The sequence below is a fragment of the Oncorhynchus masou genome, chromosome 15 (assembly GCF_036934945.1).
Source record: "Oncorhynchus masou masou isolate Uvic2021 chromosome 15, UVic_Omas_1.1, whole genome shotgun sequence".
Lineage (NCBI taxonomy): Eukaryota > Metazoa > Chordata > Actinopteri > Salmoniformes > Salmonidae > Oncorhynchus > Oncorhynchus masou.
In genome coordinates, this window is record NC_088226.1 from 3,328,896 (window position 1) to 3,346,803 (window position 17,908).

The 17,908-nt window shown below is 40.5% G+C and overlaps 1 protein-coding gene across 1 annotated transcript in view; it reads left to right on the plus strand.

The window, feature by feature from the left end:
* The first annotated feature begins 7,001 nt into the window (after positions 1-7,001).
* LOC135555347 (leucine-rich repeat-containing protein 4B-like) overlaps positions 7,002-17,908 on the plus strand; it is a 44,733-nt gene continuing 33,826 nt past the window's right edge. Inside the window, exon 1 of the mRNA XM_064987695.1 lies at positions 7,002-7,096. The gene's annotated coding sequence lies outside the window, so the exon portion shown is untranslated. The remainder of the gene's footprint in view (positions 7,097-17,908) is intronic.

Below are 17,908 nucleotides of genomic sequence, written 5' to 3' on the forward strand. Positions count from 1 at the left end.
ACCCTGTTCCTGGAGAGCTACCGTTCTGTAGGTTTTCACTACAGTCCTGTTCCTGGAGAGCTACTGTCCTGTAGGTTTTCACTACAGTCCTGTTCCTGGAGAGCTACTGTCCTGTAGGTTTTCACTACAGTCCTGTTCCTGGAGAGCTACTGTCCTGTAGGTTTTCAGCTACAGTCCTGTTCCTGGAGAGCTACTGTCCTGTAGGTTTTCACTACAGTCCTGTTCCTGGAGAGCTACTGTCCTGTAGGTTTTCACTACAGTCCTGTTCCTGAGAGAGTCCTGTAGGTTTTCACTACACTGTCCTACTGTAGGTTTTCACTACAGTCCTGTTCCTGGAGAGCTACTGTCCTGTAGGTTTTCACTACAGTCCTGTTCCTGGAGAGCTACTGTCCTGAGGTTTTCTAAGTCCTGTTCCTGGAAGCTACTGTCCTGGAGGTTTTCACTACAGTCCTGTTCCTGGAGAAAGGTTTTCACTACAGTCCTGTTCCTGGAGAGCTACTGTCCTGTAGGTTTTCACTACAAGACTGTAGGTTTTCACTACAGTCCTGTTCCTGGAGAGCTACCTCTCCAGGAACAGGGTTTGAGAGCCCTGACATAGATTGATCTGTGCCTGAATGCCTGTTATCCAACTCTTTCTGACAGTAGTCTGTCTGAATGTGTGTATTAACACGACAGCAGTGTGTGAGAATGACTAAAATAGACACACCGATATATAGTTTAAAGTGTGTTTCTGCCAAATGGTGTCAGTGTTAATTCTAACTACTCCAATATGTTGTGGAACCATACCGAGGCCTCCTGTGCCAAGTAGTTATACCAGATGGCGATATATAGTTTAAAGTGTGTTTCGCTTGGCCATGTTTTCCCTGGCATAATGCACAATCAGGCTGACCGCATGCGCACATGGCAGTGTCCACATATGTGCCCAAAATGAGCTTCACACGGCTAAAAACAGACTAAACACACACACATTGCAGACACTCGCATAACTCAACTCGTCCATTAAATATTGTTGCCAATAAATCCTGTAGCGTGTATTATACACAGACACCGGTACTAACTGCACACAGTCCAGTGAGCTGTATACACATGCAAACGAAACATTATGTACACTTGAACCTTATTACCCCACAGACCAACACATTGTTAGCCCTGTGCAGATGCACAGACGGGAAGTGATGTCAGTCCCTGTCACCAGGGAGACGGAGATGGTTGCTTAGATACCATGACACTGGGTTCTTGTTTCTAAGCTTTTTTCTCCACCTCTCCCTCACGTACTCACACAGACGGAAAGACAGAGACACTGACTAGTCCCCCAGTGGCTGGCGTTCCATCTCTCATCTGCCTCCCTCCTTCCATCACTGGTCGACCCTGTGAGCTGACATTCTCTCTCTTTCTCCTTTTCTCTTCTGTCTTTCTAATGGGCTGAGTTAATCTCTCCGTATTTCGACATCACTGCGTGTCCTTTAATGCCAGCTACACGTCTCTGAAATGTTGCTTCTACCATATGAGCAGGGAGTAGCGGAATAGTACGCATGAGACTAAAAGTAAAGTATGATGATTTTGTTGTGATATATTGAGTTGATAGAGCAGATGTGACAGGCTCTTTTTTCTATGTTATTGAATGGGATTGTTGATGCTGTTTTTCTAGCTGTGGTCTGTCTGTCCTGGTTGTCAAGGGGACAGTGGGCCATTGTGTGAGCCTGGGTGTTTATAGGGCCTGGAGATGGAGTTTATTGGCCTGGTGGCAGAAGTAGTGTTGGGCCTGATGGGGTTTATGGGCCTGGGGGCAGAGTTTGTTTTATGGCATGCTGGAGGAGAGGAGTGTTATCAGGTCTAGCGGTGAGTGGATGTGTTTTTACTGCCTTCTGGTACAGCTACATTTAGCCTGGAGAGGGGATCATATCATGCCTTAAATTGGATTGGTCTTTACTTTTTAGGGCCTGGTGGTGGAGGTACACTGGGCCTGGTGGTGGAGGTACACTGGGCCTGGTGGTGGAGCTACACTGGGCCTGGTGGTGGAGCTACACTGGGCCTGCTGGTGAAGCTACACTGAGCCTGGTGGTGGAGCTACACTGGGCCTGGTGGTGGAGCTACACTGGGCCTGGTGGTCAAGGTACACTGGAACTGGTGGTCAAGGTACACTGGGCCTGGTGGTGGAGGTCAATGCTGCCTAATGGATGTGGGGTGCCAGATGGTGTTTGTGATGGAGGAGGTCTATCGACACAGAGGTGAAGATGCAGGCTTGGTTAACTCTGTGTCAGAGTGCAGCTCCTCTTTCAGAGTGTAAAGCTAAGCTTCAGAGCATGGATGGATCCTAGCCTGGCTACTCACAAGAGATGAATGTTGAATTTGGTATGTATCACAGGTTGTTGTCTACTGCTGGGGTCCATGCTGTTAACCCACCAGATAAAGACCAAAGGTCTCCCAAGGCCCCCAGATGATGCAGAGAGTTCAGCTCTGAGCTACTGAGGAGAGAAACGGGGTGCCTCCCGCTCGGCCGGCGTGTCTGGCTCACTTCATACCCTACAGTCCCTGGTGTCCACTCAATCAGTCATTTATAGGCTGCCCTGACGGCCAGGACAGAACCCAGCGCCGGAGAGAGGGGGTCACTCCTGATCATACAGCCTGAGCAGACACTGCGGTACAGGGACACAAACGGCGAGGGAGAAAGAGAGAGTTGGATGGAGGAGTGGACGTGTGTGTGGCTCTTTTAAATGATGAGGGTGGAGAGATGAAGAGATTGGAGGTGAAAAGAGAGCGGTCTATATCAAGGGTGAGAGAGATTGAGAGGTTCAAAGTGGAGAAAGAACAGTCAATATCAAGAGGCAGTGATAGAGATCCAGGCAGACAGACAACAGCTCTGTGTGAGAGAGAGAAGAAGAGAGGGAGAGGAGGAGGGAGGGATGTGGTGTGTGTGAGTTAGAGAGAGGGAGGGATATCCACTGCACTGTTGTGTGACTGGAAATTTAATAGAGAAAGGGATGGAGGGAGGCATGCAGGGGAGGGGAGAAGGAGGAGGGGAGAGCGATGCAATGCAAAAGCACTGCACATTGGTATGGAATTCCAGGGGGCATCTATAGGCTGTGAACAATGGCACACCGTTACTGCAGAAAGAGATGGAGGGGGTAGGGGACAGGAAGGAGAGGAGGAGGGAGAAAAAAAAGCTAATCGTATAGATATGTCAGTGGAGTGAGTGCTTATTGTGTACTGCAGCGAGTGGGACTGGTGGGGTAAACGGAAGAGAGACGGTGGGGGGTAAGGGGTTGGGGGGCAGCTTAGGCCATGTACATAATGGGGGCATTGAGTGGGCACCATTCCAAACACAGACCTTAGAGGGAGCCCCAATCACATGTAACATACTGACTTTCATGAAATGGTCTGTTACTCACATGGAATGACAAGGAAGGTATAGGGAGATAGGACATGACGGTGAAGCAGGCTGCGTTCGCACAAACAGAAGTTCTGTTCAGTGTGTGTGTCAGAGAGAGAAAGAGAAGAGGGGCTGTGAAAAAGACTGATTCACCATGTCTGAATATAGAACGTTATCAATTCACCACTAATTGCCCATCTGATTATCCCCTGTCCCCCTTCTCTCCCTCTCTCTCTCTCTATTGCATAGACACAGTCTCTCATCGCATTGACCTCTCCTTCCTCTCTGTCCCCCAATCGCTGTCTCCCACTGACATGCCCCCTCCCATCCATGAGTATCACAATATTGATCTCATATTTGAGAGAAATCATACTAAATGGAGAGAACACAGACCCGTTCTGAAAGATTCATAGCAATAAGTGAATGTGTGTGCTGGGGGTGGGGCTCTAGGTACTGTATGTGCTTGATCGTTGCCAAGGGAACCTGTCAGAGCCAAATAGCAGAGAACGTTCCCTAATAAAAGCACACGTGCATCTCTACCTTCCCCCTCTCACACACACACTCTCTCTATCTGTCTCTCTCTCTCACACACACTCGTTCTCTCTCTCCCTATCTCTCTATCCCACATATCTCACACATACACCCAAACACTATTTTTCTCTCTATCCCCCTCACTTTCTCTCTCTCTCACACACACACACACACGCTCATGCTCTCTCTCTCTCTATATCCCTTTCACTCTATCTCTCTCCCTCTCCCCCCTCCCTCTTCCAACTTCTCTTCCCCTCTCCCTCCCTCTCTCTCTCTCTCCTCTCTCCCTCTCTCTCTCTCCCCCCTCTCTCTCTATCTCTACCTACTCAACTTCAAACCCTGAGTATAACCTGTAGAGTAACAACTAAAAACACACAGATGCACATTTATCTTCATCAGCTTTCTGGCAGGATTATATGTATTTCACTGGAGGATGCTGAGGGGAGGATGGCTCATAATAATGGCTGGAATGGAGTCAATGAAGTGGTATCAACCACATGGAAACCATGCGTTTGATACCATTCCATTGACTCCATTCCAGCCATTACTATAAGTCATCCTCCCCTTAGTAGCCTCCACCGTTCACAACAGCACACGCTTTTCGATCTAAATCAAATCAAAGTAAATTGTATTTGTCACATGCGCACAATACAACAGGTGTAGTAGACCTTACAGTGAAATGCTTACTTACAAGCACTTAACCAACAATTCAGTTTTAAGAAAATACAAAAAGAAAGTAAGAGATAAGAATAACAAATGATTAAAGAGCAGCAGTAAATAACAATAGCGGGGCTATATACAGGGGGTCCCGGTACAGAGTCAATGTGTGGGTTCACTGGTATCAAGGTAATTGAGGTAATATGTTGTACATGTAGGTAGAGTTATTAAAGTGCTATGCATAGATATAACAGACAGTAGCAGCAGCATTCCAGTGGGGAGGGCAATGCAAATAGTCTGGGTAGCCATTTGATTAGCTGTTCAGGAGTCTCATGGCTTGGGGGTAGAAGCTATTTTAGGAGCCTCTTGAACCTAGACTTGGCGCTCCGGTACCGCTTGCGATGCGGTAGCAGAGAGAACAGTCTATGACTAGGGTGGTTGGAGTCTTTGACAATTTTTATGGTCTTCCTCTGACACCGCCTGGTATAGAGGTCCTGGATGGCAGGAAGCTTGGCCCCGGTGATGTACTAGGCCGTACGCACTAACCACTGTAGTGTCTTGCGGTCGGAGGCGAAGCAGTTGCCATACCAGACAGTGATGCATCAGGATGCTCTCGATGGTGCAGGTGTAAAACCTTTTGAGGATTGGAGGACCCATGCCAAATCTTTTCAGTCTCCTGAGGGGGATAGGTTGTATCGTGCCCTCTTCACGGCTGTCTTGGTGTGCTTGGACCATGTTAGTTTGTTGGTGATGTGGACGCCAAGGAACTTGAAGCTCTCAACCTGCTCCACCACAACCCTGTTGATGAGAATGGGGGACTGCTCAGTTCTCCTTTTCCTGCAGTCCACAATCATCTCCTTTGTCTTGATCACGTTGATGGAGAGGTTGTTGTCCTTGCACCACACAGTCAGGTCTCTGACCTCCTCCCTATAGGCTGTCTCATCATTGTCTGTGATTAGGCCTACCACTGTTGTGTCATCAGCAAACTTAATGATGGTGTTGGAGTTGTGCCTGGCCGTGCAGTCATGAGTGAACAGGGAGTACAGGAGGGGACTAAGCACGGACCCCTGAGGGGCCCCCGTGTTGAGGATCAGCGTGGCGGATGTGTTGTTACCTACCCTTACCACCTACGGGTGGCCCGTCAGGAAGTCCAAGATCCAGTTTCAGAGGTGTTTAGTTCCAGGGACCTTAGCTTAGTGAAGAGCTTTGAGGGCACTATGATGTTGAACGCTGAGCTGTAATCAATGAATAGGTGTTCCTTTTGTCCAAAGGGCAGTGTGGAAAACAATAGTGATTGCACAGTCCCCAGGAACAGCTGATGCTATTATGCATGTTTCAGTGTTACTTGCCTGGAAGCAAGCATAGAAGTTATTTAGCTTGTCTGGTAGGCTCTGTCACTGGGCAGCTCTTGGTTGTGGGCAGCTCTTGGTTTGTAGTCTGTAATATTTTGCAGGCCCTGCCACATCAGAACCGGTAGTCCATTAAACACAGTGAAGCAGTGAGAATATGTGTCTGACATGATCTGCTATTTGTGACATGTGACAAATGTGTGTTCACCTTCACACACCTGCACCCTAAAGCCTGGGTAATATGGCCACCTTTTCAAATACTCAATTTGTTGCGTCTTGGAGTGTGTGACATTCATTTGCGCAACAACTTTGGCATTAATTTAATTATAGTGATTGATATTGTTGCCCCAACTTTGAGAAACTAAACTATTTAGTACAATAACAACGTGTTTAGGACGCTGCTGGTGTATGAATCTATATAGCAAAAGGCATTGCGTCCTCGTTGCATCGCAATGAGAGGAGTGGGATGTGCACCACCCAAGCGCAATACCGACAATAGTAAACACCTACGCGTTGGATACCGGGAATGTCAAGGTGCATCTACACAAGAGAGGTGCAGTACTTAATTGTATAAGAAATATATATATATATATATATATATAATAAGAAAGACTAGCCTACATATTTAATAAAGTTATTTAAGTTATTAATCGTCCTGCCTGTCCTGACTCCGAGACCAGGGAAAATAATCCTATTCAACCAGACTGGTCTCAATCAATGGGAGAAGGTTAATTTTCTGTTGTCGTTTGTTGTAAATTCTCATCCCTTCCAGCCGTGCGCGCGTGTTTATTAGTGGCCTACGCATGCCTGGAGAAACGGACATGTTTCTATTAGATGTCTATATTTATCCTCAACAATTCGTATATACACGAAATAGTTTACTAGGCCTATGTTTCGTCATGATTTTTCAATCACCCACTTTCGGTGGTTGTATTTTTCCATCTGGCCATGTAAGATGAACGGGCTCTGCTTTCTTAGGTCGGCTAAACACGGCACTGTGGTACAAGCGCCGAAAAAGGGTGAATCAATTTGAGAGAGAGAGAGAGAGAGAGAGAGAGAGAGAGAGAGGGTGGGTTGGAGAGCGGGTTGGAGAGCGAGAGAAAGGACGAGAGTGAGAGAGGGAGAGGGGAGAGAAGACGTTGACTATAGGCTACGCCTCTGCAGTTTAAGGAATATATTAAAAGGAAAGGTAAGATTCATTAAATGGTATCCGAGTATAAGGGACGTTATTCGTGTATCGCATGTTAAACAAATCCCGTGGTTTGACTTTGGATTCTCAGCTTCCATAAGGCGGCGTTGGGGTATAACCAGCCTATTCTTTATCTGCTGAATAGTTTTCGCTGTTCCAATATATTTCATTTGCGGTTGTCGTTAACGAAATGAATGCGGTGGTGTCTGTATGTGTGGGTTTGTGCGCTCGTTCGTCTGTGCGTGCACGCACAGTAAACTGATAAATGTCAAGGCTATTGCTTTAATAAGGACCGCGTTTCAGAGTTGATAGGACGGAATATAAACCATGTTTCTGGAAAGAAACAAGCGGATAGCCTACATTATCGTCTTGAAATGTGAGGGGTTTCGGCGCCTTTAACCATGAATTGTGGCGAGACGATACATTTAATTTGGTGAGAGTGCGTACGAATGAAACAGGAAAGTCAAGTGATTCGTGTACTTCATACTTAATTCATAAGAAAACATATGCGCGTCTCGTTAAATTGCCTGTTTCTGACATTGGTGTCGTGTCTTTGGCAAATGGCATTGATAACAATTGATAAATGCACAGGACAGTAGCCTAATTAAAATAAAATAAAATTGCCTATAATTAAAATAATTGTATTGTTATGGCTCGTATTTCACAGTTCTGCTGAGTAGCCGAATGTGTGGCTTATTAAATATGTGCTATTCAATAGGCCACTAGTTCTGAGAAAAAGTTATTAGGCTATACCCACTGGGTACAGACGTCTATTCCACGTTGGTTCAACGTAATTTCACTGAAATAACGTGGAAGCAACGTTGAGTCAACCAGTGTGTGCACAGTGGGTACTATTAAGCCACATTATTTGCGGTCATCTGTTTCGTTTGGTTATTCTCTCTTGACAATGATTAGTGTCCCCAAATAGTGTGAATAATGCGGAGGCACCGTGCGCGGCACATGACTGAGGCATGCAGGTTAAGACACTATAACTGGCCCACAGAGGAGACCCTCTGATTGAGAACAAGGAGCAGATAGGTTAGGGTTGATGAATGAAGATCTATCGCCTCTATCTGCAACACAACGATACGGTTTCGAGCGGATTGAAATGCTGATGTGCAGCAGTGTGTTTTGGGTGGGCAGTCTGGCAGAATGAGATTGCTGCCTGGCACAGCAGTCAGTGGGCACAGTTTGATTTCGTGAGTTTATGATAGGGGCTAAGTTATTAATGGGGCGTTAGGGGGCAAAGTGGAGCACTGGGCATGATTAGATTGGGGGTGAAGTGTGTTGTGCGATAGGTGGTTAGGCTAGAATGGGGAGAGGAGAGTGCTTTAAAAGAGGCCCTTCAAGCACTGGTCCTGGGCCAGTTCTGCCTCAGCTGGTGGTGGATGGCTGAAGTTGGATTTCAGCCCCAAGCTAATTTTGGAGCAGTGCTCAGAGGCATTTCTGTTTGACATATGACTGGGGGAAAAGCTGCCATTCTGAGAATGAAAAGTTATTTAATTGTGGAGTTGGATTTAAGGGTTAAATATATGAAATAGAGAGCAATGGACAGAACAAGTTAATAAACCAAGAAATACACAACTTTAGAGAGAATATTTTCCCCAAGAAACCAGAAGTAGTGAGCAAAACGAAAAAAATGTAAAAACATTTTCTACATGTGTCTGACTTTACACTCATCTCTGGTCCACTCAATCGTCCAAACCTCATCCACTGCTGGTCTTAAACATAGACCCAGTCCCATAAACCAGTCTCACTGCTCTTACATCTGTGGAGATAGTGGAAATTGTTTTCATTAAACATTGGCACCATGTCAGATGTGATGCTTGTTAGTACCTAGTGTATCACTGCTTCACTCTTAATTGCTCAGTGAACGACTGTGCTGTATGCCATTATAACTACAAGCCTATGTGCTTATTCTTAACCATTTGGCTTGTAACTACAGATGTAAAAATTTAAGATGACGTTAAGTTTTTAATGTTTCTCTTATAGCAGATTTTTAATGTGCTCAGATCAAACAGGGCCTGTTAGTACATGTGAGGTGGAGCTGTGTGGGTAATCGAAGTGCACATCCCTCTCCTCTCCACTCATAGGACCAGTACAAGTCACAGAGTGGCCCTGGGAGGAGGAGAAGAATGTCACTTTAAATATCACATTAGAGACAAGGCCTTTTAGCCAAGGGCAGGGTTTTAAAAAGATCAAGACATCTCATAGCTGTAAAGACAAGGATAAATCTAGCTCTTCAAACACACACAAGTGGTTATTTCCCTCCCTTCCTCCCTTCATTCATTCCTTCCCTCCCATCCCCCTACCAAAGATATTCCCTAAAAATGTCCTTGAGATGAATTGAAATGGATTAAAACCAGACTGGGTCAAAAGGTGACCAATAGCAAGTGGTGGACAGTCAGAGGTAAACAGGAAGATTATTTATTAAGCATTGTCCTCTATGGATTGAAGGGTTTCGACATAATTTCCCCGGGCTTCACACTCCAAGCCAATCCAGAAGCCTGCTACACTGAATTAGTTTTGGCCTTGGAACTGTTAGGGATCTGTCATGTAGCTGTGGCCCAGGCTGCTCCATAATCCTTTTCAGTCTTGACAGTGCACAGCCATTGGCACCTCTTTACCTAATATGCGTGTTATTAAAATTAAACAATGTCATGATTCACAAGGAAAGGTTAACTCAGATTACTTAATAGCGTGCAAGTGGAATATTTTATTCAAGACATAGTTGACCTGCTGTAGGACATGCCATGAATTTGAACTCTTACCCCTTTCACCCAAACGGAGTTGTTGTTGTTAAGGAGCACTGCTCATAATTGACATAATTTTGTTTGTCCCAGTCAGCTAGCTTTTAATATAGATCTCACTAGATTTTAATATACAGTGCCTTGCGAAAGTATTCGGCCCCCTTGAACTTTGCGACCTTTTGCCACATTTCAGGCTTCAAACATAAAGATATAAAACTGTATTTTTTTGTGAAGAATCAACAACAAGTGGGACACAATCATGAAGTGGAATGACATTTATTGGATATTTCAAACTTTTTTAACAAATCAAAAACTGAAAAATTGGGCGTGCAAAATTATTCAGCCCCTTTACTTTTAGTGTAGCAAACTCTCTCCAGAAGTTCAGTGAGGATCTCTGAATGATCCAATGTTGACCTAAATGACTAATGATGATAAATACAATCCACCTGTGTGTAATCAAGTCTCCATATAAATGCACCTGCACTGTGATAGTCTCAGAGCTCCGTTAAAAGCGCAGAGAGCATCATGAAGAACAAGGAACACACCAGGCAGGTCCGAGATACTGTTGTGAAGAAGTTTAAAGCCGGATTTGGATACAAAAAGATTTCCCAAGCTTTAAACATCCCAAGGAGCACTGTGCAAGCGAAAATATTGAAATGGAAGGAGTATCAGACCACTGCAAATCTACCAAGACCTGGCCGTCCCTCTAAACTTTCAGCTCATACAAGGAGAAGACTGATCAGAGATGCAGCCAAGAGGCCCATGATCACTCTGGATGAACTGCAGAGATCTACAGCTGAGGTGGGAGACTCTGTCCATAGGACAACAATCAGTTGTATATTGCACAAATCTGGCCTTTATGGAAGAGTGGCAAGAAGAAAGCCATTTCTTAAAGATATCCATAAAAAGTGTCATTTAAAGTTTGCCACAAGCCACCTGGGAGACACACCAAACATGTGGAAGAAGGTGCTCTGGTCAGATGAAACCAAAATGTAACTTTTTGGCAACAATGCAAAACGTTATGTTTGGCGTAAAAGCAACACAGCTCATCACCCTGAACACACCATCCCCACTGTCAAACATGGTGGTGGCAGCATCATGGTTTGGGCCTGCTTTTCTTCAGCAGGGACAGGGAAGATGGTTAAAATTGATGGAAGATGGATGGAGCCAAATACAGGACCATTCTGGAAGAAAACCTGATGGAGTCTGCAAAAGACCTGAGACTGGGACGGAGATTTGTCTTCCAACAAGACAATGATCCAAAACATAAAGCAAAATCTACAATGGAATGGTTCAAAAATAAACATATCCAGGTGTTAGAATGGCCAAGTCAAAGTCCAGACCTGAATCCAATCGAGAATCTGTGGAAAGAACTGAAAACTGCTGTTCACAAATGCTCTCCATCCAACCTCACTGAGCTCGAGCTGTTTTGCAAGAAGGAATGGGGAAAAATTTCAGTCTCTCGATGTGCAAAACTGATAGAGACATACCCCAAGCGACTTACAGCTGTAATCGCAGCAAAAGGTGGTGCTACAAAGTATTAACTTAAGGGGGCTGAATAATTTTGCACGCCCAATTTTTCAGTTTTTGATTTGTTAAAAAAGTTTGAAATATCCAATAAATGTCGTTCCACTTCATGATTGTGTCCCACTTGTTGTTGATTCTTCACACAAAAAATACAGTTTTATATCTTTATGTTTGAAGCCTAGATTTTAAAATAAGAGCTAGATTTTATTATAGGGCTCAAATGAAATGTGGCAAAAGGTCGCAAAGTTCAAGGGGGATTTTAATATACATCTCCTAGATTTTAATATAATACTTTCGCTCACTAGGATCACTGTACATCTCACTAGATTTTAATATACATCTCACTAGATTTTAATATACATCTCACTAGATTTTAATATAGAGCTCACTAGACTTTAATTTAGAGCTCACTAGATTTTAATATAGATCTAACTAGATTTTAATATAGAGATTGCTAGATTTTAATATAGATCTCTCTAGATTTTAATATAGAGCTCACTAGATTTTAATATAGACCTCGCTAGATTTTAATGTCGCTAGATTTTAATGTAGAACTCGCTAGATTTTAATGTAGAGCTCGCTAGATTTTAATATAGATCTCACTAGATTTTAGTAAGATCTCACTAGATTTTAATATAGAGCTCACTAGATTTTAATATAGAGCTCACTAGATTTTAATATAGAGCTCACTAGATTTTAATAGTAGAGCTCACCAGATTTTAATGTAGAGCTTGCCAGATTTGAATATGGAGCTTGCTAGATTTTAATATAGGGCTCAGCTAGATTTTAATATGTACATTTGAATATAGAGCTTGCTAGATTTTAATACAGAGTTCACAAGATTTTGATATAGAGCTCACTAGATTCCAATATAGAGCTCAATAGATTTTAATATAGAACTCACTCGACTTTAATATAGAGCTCACTAGATTTTGATATAGAGCTCGCAAGATTTTAATATATAGCTCACTAGATTTTAATATAAATCTCACTAGATTTTAATATAGAGCTCACTAGATTTTAATGTAGAGCCCTAGATTTTTATATAGAGCTTGCTAGATTTTAAAATAGAGGATTCAATATAGAGTTCTAGATTTTATTATAGGGCTCAAATAGATTTTACAGTAGAGGTCACTAGATTTTAATATAAAGATTGCTAGATTTTAATATAGGGCTCAGCTAGATTTGAATATAGATTTGAATATATAGATTCCAATTTGCTAGATTTTTTAATACAGACTAGATTTTCAGAAGATTTCTAGATTTTAATATAGCTCAGCTCACTAGAGATTTTGATGTAGAGCTCACTAGACTTCAATATAGAGCTCACTAGACATTAATATAGAGCTCACTAGACTTTAATATAGAGCTCACAAAATTTGAATATAGAGCTCACTAGATTTTAATATAGAGCTCACTAGATTTTAATATAGAGCTCACTAGATTTTAATGTAGAGCTCGCTAGATTTTAATGTAGAGCTCGCCAGATTTGAATATGGAGCTTGCTAGATTTTGATATAGAGCTTGCTAGATTTTAATATAGGGCTCAGCTAGATTTTAATATATAAATTTGAATATAGAGCTTGCTAGATTTTAATACAGAGTTCACAAGATTTTGATATAGAGCTCACTAGATTCCAATATAGAGTTCAATAGATTTTAATATAGAACTCACTAGACTTTAATATAGAGCTCACTAGATTTTGATATATAGCTCACAAGCTTTTAATATAAATCTCACAAGCTTTTAATATAGAGCTCACTAGATTTCAATGTAGAGCCCTAGATTTTAATATAGAGCTTGCTAGATTTTAAAATAGAGGTCGCTAGATTTTATTATAGGGCTCAAATAGATTTTACAGTAGAGGTCACTAGATTTTAATATAAAGATTGCTAGATTTTAATTTAGGGCTCAGCTAGATTTGAATATAGATTTGAATATATAGTTTGCTAGATTTTAATACAGACTTCAGAAGATTTCATTATAGAGCTCACTAGATTTTGATGTAGAGCTCACTAGACTTCAATATAGAGCTCACTAGACATTAATACAGAGCTCACTAGACTTTAATATAGAGCTCACAAAATTTGAATATAGAGCTCACTAGATTTTAATATTGAACTTGATATATTTTGATATCGAGCTCACTAGATTTTAATATAGAGCTCACAAGATTTTAATATAGATCTCAGTAGATTTTAATATAGAGCTCACTAAATTTGAATATAGAGCTCACTAGATTTTAATATACAGATTGCTAGATTTTAATATGACACTCATCTAGATTTTAATGTAGAGCTCACTAGATTTTAATGTAGAGCTCACTAGACTTTAATATAGAGCTCACTAGATTTTGATATAGAGCTCACAAGATTTTAATATAGAGCTCACAAGCTTTTAATAAAAATCTCACAAGCTTTTAATATAGAGCTCACTAGATTTCAATGTAGAGCCCTATATTTTAAAATAGAGATCGCTAGATTTTAATATAGAGGTTGCTAGATTTTATTATAGGGCTCAAATAGATTTTACAGTAGAGTTCACTAGATTTTAATATAAATATTGCTAGATTTTAATACAGAGCTCACTAGATTTTAATATTGAACTTGATATATTTTGATATCGAGCTCACTAGATTTTAATATAGAGCTCACAAGATTTTAACATAGATCTCAGTAGATTTTAATATAGAGCTCACTAAATTTTAATATAGAGATTGCTAGATTTTAATATGACACTCATCTAGATTTGAATATACATTTAAATATAGAGCTTGCTAGATTTGAATACAGAGCTCACTAGATTTTATTATAGAGCTCACTAGATTTTAATAATAAACTCACTAGACTTTAATTTAGAGCTCACAAGATTTTAATATAGATCTCAGTAGGTTTGAATATAGAGCTCACTCGATTTAAATATGGAGCTCGCTAGATTTGAATATGGAGCTCGCTAGATTTTAATATGGAGCTCGGTAGATTTTTATATAGAGCTCGCTAGATTTTAATATAGAGCTTGCTAGATTTTAATATAGAGCTCGCTAGATTTGAATATAGAGCTTACTAGATTTTAATTAAAATCTCACTCGATTTTGATACATAGCTCACTAGATTTTAATATAGATCTCACTAGATTTTAGTATAGAGATCGCTAGATTTTAATATAGAGCTCAGCTAGATTTTACTGCAGAGCTCACTAGATTTTATTATACAGATTGCTAGATTTTAATATAGGGCTCAGCTAGATTTTAACATAGATTTGAATATAGAGCTTGCTAGATTTTAATAAAGTTCACAAGATTTTATTATAGAGCTCACTAGATTTTAGTATAGATCTCACAAAATGTTAATATACATCTCACTGTAACGGCGTTCTTTTGTTGTTGAAGGAGAGTCGGACCGAAATGCAGCGTGTAAGTTACTCATGTTTATTGAATGAAGACAAAACGAACGAACTAACACGAATAACTAAATAAATACAAAAAAAACAACAAACAGAACGAAACCTAATACAGCCTGACTGGTGCAACCTACACAGAGACAGGGACAATCACCCACGAAATGCAAAGCGAAAAACAGGCTACCTAAATACGGTTCCCAATCAGCGACAACGAGAAGCACCTGACTCTGATTGAGAACCGCCTCAGGCAGCCAACCTAATTAACACCACACACACCCCTAATCAACTAGAATCCCAAACACTACAAACCCCAAAACGAAAATACAATACATAATAACCCCATGTCACACCCTGGTCTGACTAACTAATAATCTAAAACACACAATACTAAGACCAAGGCGTGACACTCACTAGATTTTAATATAGAGATCGCTAGATTTTAATATAGAGTTCGCTACATTTTAATATAGAGCTCACTAGATTTTGATATAGAGATCGCTAGATTTTAAAATAGAGATCGCTAGATTTTAATATAGGGCTCGGCTAGATTTTAATATAGATTTGAATATAGAGCTCGCAATATTTTAATATAGAGTTTACTAGATTTTTATATAGGGCTCAGCTAGATTTTAATATTAAGATCACTAGATTTTAATATAGATCTCACTAGATTTTAATATAGAGATCGCTAGATTTTAAAATAGAGATCGCTAGATTTTAATATAGGGCTCAGCTAGATTTTACTATAGAGCTCACTAGATTTTAATATACAGATTGCTATATTTAATATAGGGCTCACTAGATGTTGCAATAGAGCTCAATAGATCTTAATATAGAACTCACTAGATTTGAATATAGAGCTTGCTAAATTTTAATATAGAGCTCACTAGATTTGAATATTGAACTTGATAGATTTTAATATGGAGCTCTCTAGAATTTTATATAGAGCATGCTAGATTTTAATATAGAGCTTACTAGATTTTTATATAGGGCTCAGCTAGATATTTATAGAAAACTCACTAGATTTTAATATAGATCTCACTAGATTTTAATATAGAGATTGCTAGATTTTAAAATAGAGATCGCTAGATTTTAATATAGGGCTCAGCTAGATTTTACGATGGAGCTCACTAGATTTTAATATACAGATTGCTATATTTAAAATAGGGCTCAGCTAGATTTGAATATAGATTTGAATATAGAGCTTGCTAGATTTTAATACAGAGTTCACAAGATTTGATTATAGAGCTCACTAGATTTTGATATAGAGCTCAATAGATTTTAATATAGAACTTGCTAGATTTGAATACAGACTTTACAAGATTGTATTATAGCGATCACAAGATTTGATTATAGCGCTCACTAGATTTTGATATAGAGCTCAGCAAGATTTTAATATTGAACTCGCTAGACTTGAATATTGAACTCGATATATTTTGATATAGAGCTCACTAGATTTGATATAGAGCTCACTAGATTTTAATATAGAGCTCACTCGATTGTAATATAGATCTCAGTAGATTTTAATATAGTGCTCACTAAATTTGAATATAGAACTCACTAGATTGTAATATAGATCTCAGTAGATTTTAATATAGTGCTCACTAAATTTGAATGTAGCGCTCACTAGATTTTAATATAGAGCTCACTAGATTTTAATATACAGATTGCTAGATTTTAATATAGATTTGAATATAGAGCTTGCTAGATTTTAATAGAGTTCACAAGATTTTATTATAGAGCTCACTAGATTTTAATATAGATCACAGTAGATTTTTATATGGAGCTCGCTAGATTTTTATATAGAGCTTGTTTGATTTGAATATAGAGCTCGCTAGATTTGAATATAGTGCTCTCTAGATTTTAATATATAGCTTGGTAGATTTTAATATACAGCTTGGTAGATTTTAATATACAGCTCGCTAGATTTTAATGTAGAGCTCACCTGATTTTAATATAGAGCTCACTAGATTTTAATATATATCTCACTAGATTTTGATATGGAGCAAACTAGATTTTAATATATAGCTCGCTAGATTTTAGTTACACAGTAAAGAATAAAGGAACATCACTGTGTTAGCAAGCCCACAGATTCCACACAAGCCCCTGGTTGGCTGTTTGCCCCAATGAAGAGAAGGGGGGACAGATCAACTATGCCCAGTTGGCAGACTAATTTGAACTGCCGAAACCAAGCTGAGAGTCATAACTTTGTTGTTGTCACAAATTAAGTGTGGGATGGGTGATCTCAGTCATATGAGAAATCAGGCCAGCCTGCACTTTCATTTCAGAGTCACATCACTGCATAACTGATGAGGCAGATGAAAACAAGCAAACGGGAACAGGGGAGATTACACCTGCACACCTTGCCAAGAGCAAAGCTGTCTGGGACTGGGAGATAATGCCTTAACCTCTCAGGGCTCTTGTCACCTGAATCAAGTGCTTTCAGAGTTGAGCATTGTCAATCTGCACAGTTCTGTTCACCATTTTGGAATGTTATGTTAGAGAGACAATACCACAGTAAGATGTGTGTATTTTACTGTATAAATGTGGTTGTGTGTATGTGTGGGTGGATGTGGTTGTGTGTGTGTGAGAGAGAGAAACTTTTGACTTTTTAAAAGAAAATATCCCCCTCTTTTAAAAGAAAATAGGGGGATATAGATGAGACTGGCCCTATTCTCAATAGGGCAAGAAGTTGGCTGATCTCTATGTAGGCTGGGATTGTCATTTATTGATAGCAGCCCAACTTGCTGGTGTCGACAGGATGGAGGTTGAAGTTGACTGCTAGCATGCTGGAGAGACTTGCTGATCAGCTATGATAGGCTGAATTTGTGGGAACAACCTAGGGCTGTCCCTGAATAATGCAATGTGGTGAACCGCATGGCATTACAGCCTCTGTTATCATGTCACACATATCAGCATTTGTCCCCACATGTGCCTATACATTGTCCCCTCATGTGCCTATACATTGTCCTAACCACAGGAGCGAAGAACAACGATCTAGGTTTCCTTTTGCATGATCTGGCATCACTTCAATCTTAATAACCAGAGTCTGGATATTGCATGAGCACTGACTGACCCATTCTCAGCAGAGCTGCTAAGCCGTCTGCCACTGATGACAGAGCAGATATAATTAGC